We start from the raw sequence: 14,551 nt of genomic DNA, 5'->3' as shown, positions 1-14,551 counted from the left end.
ACTGTGCAAAAAGTTTGATATACTCAGGTGCACACTAGTAGACATAACTCAATTATACATTCAATTTACACAGGTATGTATGAATATGATATACTATAATTGTATATCCTGTGTATTACAAATTGGCTGCTATACACTGGTGTGTATACATCATGTGTACATATGTAATAGATATACACAATGTAGTATAGCTTACCACAGCTTGTTGGCATGGCTACGTGGGCACAGTACATACAGCTAACTTATTATTAAATTCTTATGTATTCTGTGCTATTTTTAAAGAATTTATGTATAAAAATGTAATTCAATAAACTGTAACACACACAACAACAGCTCCATTGTCATCCCAAGTGGCATTAATCTAAGCTTGCCTTTATGTAGAATTACATTTGTATAGAAAAAAAACATTAAGATGTTCTCTGTCATGGTGGCTTTTCTTCATCTACACCAGGCCTGACCCAGTTGGTGGTTGCTGTACATCAATTCAAGCCATACATGTAGTACTATTTTCACCAGGCTGCATCTGCCAAGACATAGTTATTTTAAAGAGCACATAGGCTACAATTACCAGTATAAAATTTATGGTACAACTTTATAACTGACTGAAAGAAACTGCAAAAGAACAGTTGTAAAGTTGTAAATGCTCAGAACAGTTGTAAAGTTGTGAATGCTCAGACATACAGTACTTACCAGTTGTATGTCATACAGCTTCAGTTCTCTTCGCTGACTGAATCTGCAAAGGATATCAGTTGTTAGTGAACAAATGCTAGTGAAAACTTACCAGCTGTCCATCGTACACATGGGTACTCTCTGTTGAGTGAATCTGCCAAGGATATCGGTCATTATTATACAAAGGCCGTGGTCATACTTAGCAGTTGTCTGCCGTAAACTTGGGTACTCCTTGATGGCCGAATGATATTGATTGTTAGTGCACAAAAGGCCATTGCAAGTTGTCCATCATACAAAGACCATGGTCATTATTGTCCATTGAATAACTTGAGTATACTTTGCTGACTGAATCTGTCAAGAATATAAGCTGTTATTAGTATGCAAAGGCCATGATCATACTTACCGATTGTCTGTCATTATAACTTCAGTACTCTTTGCTGACCGAATCTGCCAAGGATATCGGTTGTTAGTGCACAAAGGTCATCGTACAACTTGAGTACTCCCTACTGAGTGAATCTGGCACACTTTACTGGTTGAATCTATCATACCAAGAATATCAGTAGTAAGTGCACACAGGCTATAGGTTATGAGGGACAAAACTGTGCAAAACTGTGTAAAACATGACTTTAAATTCACAAAATCTAGAGAGCATCATTATACATTACTTCACTAAGGTAATCACTCAATGATTTCATCAATATAAAATTATATAGAAAACTGTCAATATTCACAAATTTGCAAGAATTTCATCCCTCAAAAATTTCTAGCATTTGTTGTCATTTCATCGATGCTTTTTTAATTATACAGTATTTAGGCATACTTAACAGTTGCTGGTGGAACATGACTGTTGGCGTACATAACATCTATGCTTTTGGGTAATGTCGTACACCACATTTATACCGCTGCAGTACCGGGAACATTGGCTTCATCGTCATATCATACACAAAGTATTAGGAGGATCTGTATACTTGAAAATTATTATTAAGTCCTATATAAGGTAGGTAGTCAATTTAACTTTTAAGAACAGTATGTAAGCCACAGTGGTAACTAGCAACATGCATACATACATTTGGCCAAGACTGTGATATTAATATAGTCACCTGTAGTAACACTATAGTCACCTGGCTACTTGTTCTTCCTTAATAAATTTTGTTACAAAGGCCAGCTACCCAAACGTTTGATAGCACACACTGAAAGAACAAGTAGGCCTTACATAATATATATTTAGTACGGACTATTCAGGCGTAGAGAAACGTGTAAAACCACTGGAAGCGAGCATATGCTCACCTCTTTGATATGATTGGTTATAGTACCTATCTCTAATGAAAATTTTAATGAGCTGGACACATGCAAGTGCTGTTGTTCTCCATGAGTAATGGTGCACCTCAGTGCTGATTCACTGGGTAGGCGCGACCACATGTCTGCACATCCCAGACCAAACTCGTTTGTATGGAATTTTCTATTTAGCCAAATTTTCTGCTGACGCCTTCATAACTCTATAATGTTTAGCACTATGGGTATGATTTCAGTTAAGTCATACAAGAGACCAAAAAGTAAGCTGCATACTTTCGTATAGTGTGATAGAGACTTTAGTCTATAATAAAAATGATTCATTGTAGATTGGTCACTTACTACACACAGTGTAGAATTATTCACAGATTCTTTAACTATATGTATGTGATTACACCCAACATTCTTTGTTTGTGTACAGTCATGAACATCCATTGTAATGCCAGTTTACAGCAATGATTGCCAATTTACCAGACCACCACTGGAACGTGAAGCATGACAAAGTGAAACTTGACAATCTATGAGGTACATACAGGCTGCTGTTGCTTCCTCCAAGAAAATTTCGTATATAGATCCTCTGAGGATGAATTATAGAGAAATCTCAGTAATTTATCATAATTGTCTCAAATGCTGATTCACTGGGTAGGTGCGACCACATGTCTGCACATCCTAGACCAAACTCGTTTCTATGGAATTTTCTATTTAGCCAAATTTTCTGCTGACGCCTTCATAACTCTATAATGTTTAGCACTATGGGTATGATTTCAGTTAAGTCATACAAGAGACCAAAAAGTAAGCTGCATACTTTCGTATAGTGTGATGGAGACTTTAGTCTATAATAAAAATGATTCATTGTAGATTGGTCACTTACTACGCACAGTGTAGAATTATTCACAGATTCTTTAACTATATGTATGTGATTACACCCAACATTCTTTGTTTGTGTACAGTCATGAACATCCATTGTAATGCCAGTTTACAGCAATGATTGCCATTTTACCAGACCACCACTGGAACGTGAAGCATGACAAAGTGAAACTTGACAATCTATGAGGTACATACAGGCTGCTGTTGCTTCCTCCAAGAAAATTTCGTAGATCCTCTGAGGATGGATTATAGAGGAATTTCAGTAATTTATCATAATTGTCTCAAATTATGGCTGATCTCATATCACTCACTGGTCTGGTTTCATTTAGCCACCAGAGTATAACCAGAAAATGCCAATTCAAGTATTTTAGTCATCATAGTGTAAAAACTGTGTGTGTGTGTGTGTGTGTGTGTGTGTGTGTGTGTGTGTGTGTGTGTGTGTGTGTGTGTGTGTGTGTGTGTGTGTGTGTGTGTGTGTGTGTGTGTGTGTGTGTGTGTGTGTGTGTGTGTGTGTGTGTGTGTGTGTGTGTGTGTGTGCATTTGCATGTGTGTACTGTGTAGCATTAATATTTATTATGCATATGTGTGTGTGCATTTGCATGTGTGTACTGTGTAGCATTAATATTTATTATGCATATGTGTGTGTGCATTTGCATGTGTGTACTGTGTAGCATTAATATTTATTATTAGGGACCTGCCGATTATGTTAGCATAATTTTGAGCATAATAGGTACCTAAAAGCATTGAGCATAATGCCAGCATAATAGGTTAAATATTTGTACGATAGTAAACTCTTGCTGGGAAAATGATAATTGCAAAATAAGATCGATATACTCTAATAGAGCAGTCAGTAACTCTAATAGAACAATCATCAAACTGACTGTTCTATTAGAGTATATCGATCTTGTCTCTTACATGCAGGCATGCAGCAAGAATTTATTATTTGTGTTCCAGCCACTCATTTTTTTCTTTCTATATAGTGTTAAACTAGTAGCAAAGCATATGAACTAAGGCATGAACATTGAGCATAATCGAGCATAATAGGTAAATATTGAGCATTAATTTAAGCATAATAGGTGAATTTTTTGAACAGTGCAGCATAGCATAATAGGTAAAATTATCAGCATAATCGGCAGGTCCCTATTTATTATGCATATGTGTGTGTGCATGTGTAATGTACTGTAGCCTACCTATACACACATGTAGGCTCACTTATCTCATTCATAAAAAGGATAAGCTTGATCACTGATGTAAGTTCCAGGGGAGACCACAGTTTTCTCCTGCAGTGTAGCCTTCTCCATCACATCGTGTAGGTACTGTAGAAACAGGAGTACACACCATAAAACTTTCAATAGCCACCCACACTATGAATAGGAATACATATATACATGGAATCCTTGCAGTACACTAATCCCTATAAACACTGTAATCAACTAGGATGACCTTCACACATACCTGTACAAACATATGACACTCAGTTACTGTAGTAGCCCTACGTGGAATTTAAAAAAATCGATGCACTAAATTTTTCTCCAATTTCCTTCTTCTATAGCTCATTTAAATTGCCATGCACTACTTTTCCAACAAAATCTGAGGTATCTATTTGCCATGCACTACTTTTCCAACAAAATCTGAGGTATCTATTATGTGTCATGAGATATGTCTTTTATTGCATTTTGCAATACAAAATTTGTTACACCAGGTTGGTTGGGTCATTGTGGTGCCAAAATTTCCATGAATTAGATCATTGTGCTCATAGAGGGTTGCTCTACACATATCACACCTGAAAAGTTACCAGACACAAAGTAGGCTGTACACAATAATTAATTTTACAGAAACATATTGCACATACTTGTTAGCTGTCATTTTAGCCATGAGCAAACAGTTTGTACAATGATTGTTTTACAGTATACAGTCAAACCTCTCTAATGCGACGCTCAATGGGAGCCATAGATTTTGCTGAATAAAGGAGGTTGTTGGATTATCAAGTCACCTCTGTAATCCGACATTATACAATATGTCAGATTATGCAGTAAATAACAGGTAAAACAGATCACACAATGTTTTAAACATGAATTAATTTTAGAATTTGTAAGTATTACAGCTTTTTTCTATTACTGTCAACCAATTAAATACTTTGGTTGCTTAAAAATTATTTTCTGTGATTATTCTAATGCCGCTATTATTCTCTGTCAGATTACAAAGGTCAAAAACAATGCATTTCCAAGTCTAGAGAATCACAGTTTGTGTCGGATTATGGGGTACAGAGTTGTCAGATTACAGAGGTTGTTTTCTATACAAAAATGTTGGTAAATGACATTTCAGTCGGATTCTGGATTATGCAGGTGTTGGATTAGAGAGGTTCGACTGAATATACAATTACTGTTTTACAGAGGACACCTGCATAACCTGGACACTTAGTTGAGGCCCCAAAGTACCAGCTTTTACATGTAAACTGACCTGGAAAATCAGGACATCTTAATAATCAGGACATTTTTGGTTGATCCCAAGGTGTCTTTAATACACAGGTTCCACTGTAATGAATTTATATTTCATTTTGAATATCAGGACACCCTCCTATCTCACATAGCTAGACCAACTTTTTCAGGGGAAGTTCCACTGCTTGGTGCAAATTGGCAAAGCCATTATCTTCTTACTGTTTAGGTTCTGAGACTATTATACTTTAAAATGTGGCACAGTGTTTGCTTGAACACAACAGGATACAAAACAAGCATGTTGCTCAATAGCAAAAGGCTTAGTCAGTCTGGCTATGCGAGATTTGTTGGACTCCTGAACATACATACAAACTAAATCATCTGTACATAATACTTGATACATCACTCTTAACCTACACTTCGGATGGTGGTGGTCTATCAAAGCGTCGTACCAATGATGGTGACCGGCTATACAATATGACACAGTGGGAGATACAAAATGACACAGCGAGACATACTATATTATGACACAGTGAGACACATAATATGACACAGTGGGACTAACACGTGCAAAAGCAGTGATGTCATGCTTAGAGGTGTGTCCAGAATGAGTGCGACTATTCAAACTGGACCACACCCATTTTTCTCCCTACAAAGATAAAGTGGTCTAGCCAGGTGAGACTAGTACATAAAGTATAACATGCTTAAGTAATCTGTAAAGGACAATACAAACATATCATAGATCCTTTACACTCTAAGGATCTATGAACATATCCACTCACCAAGAGGAATGTAGTAGTGAAGGTAGTATTCACAGCGGAATCAACACTAATAACTAACTAGTTACTGTCTGTCCAGTTTGCCACATAACTGTAGGAATTTGCGCGGTGGTCTAGGACGATGAGCTCTTCCAGAGTATCAAATCACGTGATTCGTAAGTGTTCGAATTTATAAGCAACACTAGTTTTACAACCGGATGCGGTTAGACCTCTTTTGCCGAGAGCTCAGACTAGCAGTGTGTGAAGTCTAGCGCAGTTCTTTTCATCCGAGTTTTTATCGATGATACTTTGTTTCATTGCGCACTGTTCTGTCGGGTCGGAGGCACTTTTATGTGAGCACCGCCTCCAGAGGTGAGTCAGTGTAGCTATTAATGTTCACTTCTTATTGCCGTGGTGTACTAAATATTAATCTTTTAGGTGTTAGCTAGACGCGCGTAGTTGTATCGCTCTCAAGACTAGGTCAAGGCGTCGTGCTCCACTAGTATCACGGTAAGCGTACATGAATTGTGCGTGTGGTTCATTAAAGTTTCTGTTTATGTAGTTTTGTCTTTAGGTACAAAAGCACATTTAAAAGGTTTGTTAGTTTACTTGTTGTCTATACTGTTTTACGGGCTGATGATTCAATGCAGGTATTGTATGGAAGTTGCTTTGGCGGCATAGTTTGCTGCATCATGCACTGACATAATAATAGCTTGGTAAGCAGTAGTGCTTCTTTCTTGCCAGCTTTAATTTTTCTTTTCAATGATAGTGGCAATGGAACTGCTGCTGCTTATTATGATTGCACAGCATTTCAATAGTTACAGGTATGTCTGTTGTCGTATTACTGACTAACTATTTTAAAGTATTCATTTTGTAGGGCTGAATTGTAGAATCACATGCTACTGATACTTCATTGTGTAGATGCCAGGCACATGATCATGATTGAGTTAACTGTGTTTATGCAGTGAACAGGTATAATAGCTTTTCATAGTTGTCTATTGGAGAATACACCTTTTCTATTGTAGAACAGTGTGTGGAGTTTAGGAGATGTGAACTAGGAAGAAGAATTATGTCCACACATGTACATCTGGTGAATTTATCAGCTTCGTTTCATTGGTAAGGCCACAAAAGAGCATTTGAATCATTGTTAAGTGATTTCTTTTGTCTGTAGACGTCATTTGATGATGAGACCTATATAGAAGAATGATGTACCTGCTACTTTTATCAAAGTGAACACTACTGGACACATTTCATGTTGTTTACTCAATGTTGTACAATTTTAAATTTTTTAATATGAAACCTCTAATCTTATAATAGTAAAGATATTCACATCAGATATACTACATTGAGTTACACCACAATTATACATTGGTGAGTATATCAAATATGTATTTCTTACATATGCACATATTATACTTATGTAAACAGAGGTTATACACGTGGTTAACCAGTAGTGTATAAGTCAATTATACTCATATATTATACATAGTAGTGTAAATGGTATCTATACACAGGTACAACCATGGTGTATAACAGATGTGCCACACATGTGTATCCTTGGTGTATATCATAATAATACATCAGTTATATACACCTATGTATTTCAAATGTTTTGCATGGTGTAACATGCAGGAGAAGTTCTCATGGGATTGCTTCATTGCTGAGTCAATTTATCTATTTCATAATTACCAGCAAAATCACCCTAATCTTAACTTGCACTGTCATTGTGCCACAACCCTTGAAATTGTAAATAATACTGTACCTAAGCTATACATAAACTTTTAAAGTGATGAACATAAATTATTATGTGCTATTCAATAAAAAATGGTGGAAGATGCAAATTATAAAGCTGCATACATACAATTTATGTTACTTCTAAGTTATGTCGAATGAGAGGTGAATCAGGTTATCATAGTTCACAGTTATTCAATGCAGTCATGTGTTCAGGTGCCACACACAGATGTACTATAGCCCATACCATAATATTATAGCATTTTGCTTGTTGCTATTTCTCACCATTATGCCAGCATATACTGTACTTGACTCAGGTCTAAGGCTACATCTCTATATATTTATATTCAATGGGTGGTATAGCATCACTATATGTTCAGTTACTGGCAGAAAGAGGTACATTTTTCAACTGCATTATTTTCTATCAATTAAAGATGTTGTCATTATACAGTATATTCCACTCAGCTAGCTGTCCATAAGGTGGTGATAACCGGGTTGAATCAGCAGTTTTTAGTCCTCTGGACCCAATAAGTTCCTGGCTATAATATTATTTATATTTATTAATAAATTCCTACTTAAGCCCCCCTAGTACCTTAAGTATATTGTCATTATTGCAATACTTACAATTCTGCTTAATTGTACATAGGAACCCATTCATATAGAGAAGGGACACATGTTAATTAACCACTAGTGTGAAAATCCCCAACTGCATGAACTCATGATCACCTTGTTTATCCTATAAACCAAAGCCTTTCATTGGCATAGCTATATATTATTTTTATTTTATTTTAAATGATATTTAATCAGGGAAAATAGCGTCAGCCAAAGAAGGCTGTTTTTCAGCTATGACCTGAGAGCACAACAAAAAAAAAATACAATACAATATAAGTACATACATACACAACAAAACAGAATTACATTGTACAAAATAATGTTTTAAAACCATTCACAGTTTTAGCACTGTATAGTGCTTTAGGTAATCTGTTCCATATGGCCGTACCCCTGTACGCCAAAGACTGTTTTTCATAATTAGTTCTAACACTTGGAACAAATAATCGGTGTAAATTTCTACCAGAGCGACCAGTAACATCCACAGCATATGAAAAAATCCCATGTAAATGAGGGGAAATCTTGTTGAGAATTTTAAAAATCTGTACAGCTATGTGAAAAGTACGCCTTTCAGTTAAAGATGATCGGAAGTTAAAGTTATCAGAGGAATGGAAAGATGATGTAAACTTAGAATGGAGTCTTTCCAAACGACGAGTACTACTAGAATTTGATGGTAACCACACAGTATCACAATAATCCAACACCGGTAAAACATATAAGCTTGATATAGCAACTGCAGAACTCTAAAGGAAGCCAACCTAACCCGATTTGTAGCAAAAGTTTCCTTCTAACTCTACCAAGAACATAATCCACATGAACCTAAATATACACCTGATTATACGTGTAGATATAGATCAAATAGATCAAAATATACACCTATATATATACGTGTGCTGATCCAGAAATAAACCTTATTAAATAAATTAATAAGGTTTATTTCTGGATCAGCACCTGTAGAGCCATACATTCCATGCATTATATGTATATATATATATCAAGACACACGGTAGTGTGTCGTGCGGCTCAAGAAGTCGGCGCGCACACCGTGAGTATATTAACAGGAAGAAAGAAAACGCAATTTTCACACCTATGTAGCTCTGTGATCCCTTATCCGATTGGAACCAAAGTTGCTAGATACGTGCCGCCCAGTTATGGGAGTCTACATACCAAATTTGAAGACAATCGCTCCAGCCATTTCCGAAATACGAGCGAACAAAATTTCGTTTTAATTTCTTCGTTTTTCTTCTTCATCTTCTTCATTTCGTACACTTCGCAAAATTCGCCATAACACACGAATGCGTGCTCGGATTGGGCTAACATTTGGCACACTTAAAGGGCTCATTAAGGCGGATCTCCGTACCAACTTTGGTAGGAATCCGATGAACATTCACGGAGTTCTGACCGATTATTTGCGTAAAATAAGGTCGAAGGTCTGTCACGCCTACAGGGTAAACCCCTTGGAGGAATCAGTTGACAATTGATATGTAGATGGAGCAACCATCGTAGGAGTGCCTTTTTGTGATTTGAAAGGAATCGGGATAAAGACCATGGAGATATGACACAAAATCCAACCTGTGTCAAAATTACGCGATCAATTATTATGAATAAAAAAACCATTAGTTTTCGTGTTTACCAGGCAAACCGCTTAGACCAACGAGCTGAAAATCAGTATGTAGCTGGAATAATCATCATAGAAAGTCCTTGCAGTAGTACAGAAGAATCGGATAACAAATCACTGAGTTATGATTCGAAAGGCAACTACGTGCGGCAAATGCGAGATCGAGATACTCTAATAGAACAGTCACCCTAATAAAGCATTCAGATGCATTCATAATTATTTACTCAGTTATATTACATTGCAAGTTATTCTGTAGGGGATTCAGCTACAAACAAGTCACCCAGTAGTCAGGTCAGCTAGAAGAAGGTACCTAATAGAGAGTTCAGCTACAAAGGAGCCATCATGCATGTAGAGAGTTCAGCCAAATAAATCACCCTGTAGAGAATTCAGCTACAAACACATTACCCTGTAGAGAGATCAGCTAGAAGAAGTTACCTTGTAGAGAGTTCAGTTACAAAGAAACAATCATGCAAAGAGATTAGCTGCAAACAAATCACCCAGTAGAAAGTTCTGCTATGAACAGATCACACTGTAGAGAGTTCAGTTAGAAACAAGTCATCCTGTAGAGAGATCAGCTAGAAGAAGTCACCTTGTAGAGAGTTCAGTTACAAGGAAACAATCATGCAAAGAGTTTAGCTGCTAAACAAATCACCCAGTAGAAAGTTCCGCCATGAACAGATCACACTGTAGAGAGTTCAGTTAGGAACAAGTCATCCTGTAGATAGATCAGCTAGAAGAAGTCACTTTGTAGAGAGTTCAGCTACAAAGAAACCACCATGTAAGAGAGTTCAGCTGCAAACAAATCACCCTGTAGAGAGTTCAGCTAGGAACAAGTCACCCTGTACAGAGATCAGCTAGAAACAAGTCATCCTGTAGAGAGTTCAGCTAGAAGAAGTTACATTGTAGAGAGTTCAACAACAAAGAAACTACCATGTAGAGAGTTCAGCTGTAAACAAATAGCCCTGTAGAGAATTCAGCTACAAAAAAAAATACCCTGTAGAAAGATCAGCTAGAAGAAGTTACCTTGTAGAGAGTTCAGCTACAAACAAATCACCCTGTAGAGAGTTCAGCTAGAAACAAGCCACCATGTAGAGAGTTCAGCTACAAGAAATTACATTGTAGAGAGTTCAGTTACAAAGAAACTACCATGTAGAGAGTTCAGCTGCAAACAAATCGCCCTGTAGAGAATTTAGCTACAAACAAATAACCCTGTAGAAAGATCAGCTAGAAGAAGTTACCTTGTAGAGAGTTCAGCTACAAACAAATCACCCTATAGAAAGTTCAGCTAGAAACAAGTCACCCTGTAGAGAGATCAGCTAGAAACAAGTCACCATGTAGAGAGTTCAGCTAGAAGAAGTTACATTTTAGAGAGTTCAGCTACAAAGAAACTACGATGTAGAGAGTTCAGCTTCAAACAAATTGCCCTGTAGAGAATTCAGCTACAAAAAAATCACCCTGTAGAAAGATCAGCTAGAAGAAGTTACCTTGTAGAGAGTTCAGCTACAAACAAATCACCCTGTAGAGAGTTCAGCTAGAAACAAGTCACCCACCCTGTAGAGAGATCGGCTAGAAACAAGCCACCCGTAGAGAGTTCAGCAAGAAGAAGTTACATTGAAGAGAGATCAGCAGTTTAGCTGCAAACAAATCACCCTGTAGAGAATTCAGCTACAAACAAATCGCCCTGTAGAAAGATCAGCTAGAAGAAGTCACCTTGTAGAGAGTTCAGCTACAAACAAATCACCCTGTAGAGAGTTCAGCTACAAGCAAGTCATCCGGTAGAGAGATCAACTAGAAGGATCACCTTGCAGAGAGGCTAGCTACAAAGAAATCACCCTGTAGAGAGTTCAGCTAGAAACATGTCACCCTGTAGAGAGAACAGCTAGAAACAAGTCACCATGTAGAGAGTTCAGCTGCAAACAAATCGCCCTGTAGAGAATTCAGCTACAAACAAATCACCCTGTAGAAAGATCAGCTAGAAGAAGTTACCTTGTAGAGAGTTCAGCTACAAACAAGTCACCCTGTAGAGAGATCAACTAGAAACAAGTCGCCATGTAGAGAGTTCAGGTAGAAGAAGTTACATTGTAGAGAGTTCAGCAGTTTAGCTGCAAACAAATCGCCCTGTAGAGAATTCAACTACAAACAAATCACCCTGTAGAAAGATCAGCTAGAAGAAGTTACCTTTTAGAGAGTTCAGCTACAAACAAATCACCCTGTAGAGAGTTCAGCTACAAACAAGTCATCCTGTAGAGAGATCAGCTAGAAGGATCACCTTGCAGAGAGGTCAGCTACAACGAAATCACCCTGCTTCATCTTTTCTTCTTCCTGTAGTAAAGAAAAAAATGATAGGTTAAAAAGCCCTAAAACCGGCCATAGGCCGGCTTTGGGGTATACAAATACAAAAAGAAGTGAAATCTAATCCAAAACAGCCAAGCTGTAAATAAAGAGTGCGGCCCTGAGAGGCTATGGTGAAAAAAGATGTGAAATCCAAGGTGGCGGCCAAGAAATGGCTGTGATGGTAGGTTAATGGTAAAAATTTTAATAACGACAATTCAGGTGAATTTTGTGCCAAGACCAAGCGGCACCAAATTCACCTGAATTGTTGTTATTAAAATTTTTACCATTAACCTACCATCACAGCCATTTCTTGGCCGCCACCTTGGATTTCACATCTTTTTTCACCATAGCCTTTCTCAGAGCCGCACTCTTTTTTTACAGTTTGGTTGCTTTGTATCAGATATCAAGACACACGGTAGTGTGTCGTGCAGCCCAAGAAACCGGCGCGCCACACCGTGAGTATATTGACAGGAAGAAACAAAACGTCATTTTCACACCTTGTATCTCGGTGATCCCTCATCTGATTGGACCCAACTTTGCTACAGAGTTTCTCGCCAGCCAGGGGAGTCTACATTCCAAATTGGAAGGAAATCGTTCCAGCCGTTTCCGATATACGAGCTGCCAAAGTTTCGATTTTTTTTCTTGGTTTTTTTTCTTCTTCGTGTTTTAGCACACTTGCAAAAATTGCTATAAAATGCAAACGCGTACTCCGATCACCTTGAGATTTGGCACACAGAAAAGGAGTCCAAAGGCGAATCCTAGCATCAAATTTGGTGCAAATCCGATGGATGGTTCAGGTGTTATTACCGATTATTCGCGTAAAACAAGATCGATTTGTTGTCACGCCTACAGGGTAAACCGCTTCATGGAATGAGTAGAAAATTGCTATGTAGATGGAGTAACCATCGTAGGAGTGCCTTTTAGTGGTTTGAAAGGAATCGAGATAAAGACGATGGAGATATGACACAAAACCCAACCTGTGTCACAATTACACGATCGATTTTTATGAATAAAACAAGTATTAGTTTCACGCCTACTAGTAGGCATTCCAGCCTGATTTTAAAATTTTGGAAAAATGGACTTTTTATATGCTCAATAGATAGAGTATTGAATGCTGATCTCAGAAATATATAGTTTGTTGGGTTGGAATTAGCTACTTTGGCATGCACAGTGCTTAAAAACTGAAAAAAGGTATATTTTTTCTCCAGAGCTCCCCATACATTTTAAAGGGAAAAATGGCACAATTGAAACAAGAAGCCATCTAGCAATCTGGACTGCCTTGAAACTGCAGTTGCTTCTAGCTGCAGGTTTGTACATGTAATGGGAGTAACTTCAGATCGTATCGGATCTCAACAATCTTTGTAAGTTTTGTGGTGAGCAAATGTGTTTCTCCTATTGCACATTTCTCAATACAATGGTGTATACCCATAGGCAAGTGGCTATCTCAAGTAAGTAAAAACATCAAGTTAACAACTAATAAAGGTAAACAACTAAAGTGGAGGTGCCACAATGATGCAACAATACCTAAGGTGGAGTTGTGGTTTCAATTACGGCATTGTTATGCCGACTTTGAAGTGGTTTGTATTTTTGAGCTGATGACACAGCCATCAGAAAATTACTCTGGAGCTGAAAATCGCTAACCCGAGCGAAGTAACTATGCACTTTAAAGTAAGCACCAGTGATTACCTTCTATCCGACAGTACGTTTTTTAAAGTTTTAAAGTATTCTACATACATTACAAGGCTTGAAAAGATTACAAAACAACACAAAACTTACTTATATGTAATGTGCACGACAACACTAAGATTTTTATGATGATCAGCGTGTGGACAAACCCCATAGCGATTTTCATCCTCATTGGAGCTCGCACTACGGAGCAATCCCAAGTTAAACACGAGTTGTTATTTTGTGCCAGGGTTCTATTGGGGAATATACGGAGAATTTTTTTATTTAAAAATCTCGGATACTGGAATGCCTACTACTAGGCAAACCGCTTAGAGCAATGAGCTGAAAATCGGTGCATAGCTGGAATAATCTTCATAGAACGTCCTTGCAGTAGTACAGAAGAATCGGATTACAAACCACTGAGTTATGATTCGAAAGCCAACTCCGTGTAGCAAATGCGAGATCGAGATACTCTAATAGAACGGTCACCCTAATAGAGCATTCAGCTAATTTATTTACCCCATTATAGAATTCTATTACATTACAAGTTATTCTGTAGGGAGTTCAGCTGCAAA

The 14,551-nt window shown here is 37.6% G+C and overlaps 2 long non-coding RNA genes across 8 annotated transcripts; one reads left to right on the top strand and one right to left on the bottom strand.

Annotated features, from left to right (window-relative positions):
- Positions 1-271: 271 nt before the first annotated feature.
- On the bottom strand, positions 272-7,190 carry LOC136259122 (uncharacterized). 7 transcript variants are annotated; one of them, XR_010703202.1, is made up of 9 exons: positions 6,044-7,190; positions 5,679-5,729; positions 5,287-5,360; positions 4,748-4,821; positions 4,039-4,142; positions 1,073-1,208; positions 782-1,020; positions 691-733; positions 272-523 (listed from the first exon to the last, which is right to left on the bottom strand). It is a non-coding gene; the product is annotated as an uncharacterized lncRNA (long non-coding RNA). The 7 variants fall into 7 exon arrangements; XR_010703203.1 differs by lacking the exon at positions 4,748-4,821 and having other exon boundaries at positions 5,627-5,729; positions 6,044-7,189; XR_010703204.1 differs by lacking the exon at positions 5,287-5,360 and having other exon boundaries at positions 6,044-7,189.
- On the top strand, positions 5,858-7,350 carry LOC136259121 (uncharacterized). The gene is made up of 8 exons (XR_010703198.1): positions 5,858-6,391; positions 6,458-6,529; positions 6,582-6,614; positions 6,670-6,735; positions 6,789-6,843; positions 6,897-6,991; positions 7,045-7,135; positions 7,191-7,350. It is a non-coding gene; the product is annotated as an uncharacterized lncRNA (long non-coding RNA).
- The last annotated feature ends 7,201 nt before the right edge of the window (positions 7,351-14,551 follow it).

Source organism: Dysidea avara, chromosome 6, assembly GCF_963678975.1.
Source record: "Dysidea avara chromosome 6, odDysAvar1.4, whole genome shotgun sequence".
In the NCBI taxonomy this organism is placed as follows: domain Eukaryota; kingdom Metazoa; phylum Porifera; class Demospongiae; order Dictyoceratida; family Dysideidae; genus Dysidea; species Dysidea avara.
The sequence above is the reverse complement of the archived record's forward strand: the minus strand, read 5'-3'. Positions and strand labels throughout refer to the sequence as shown.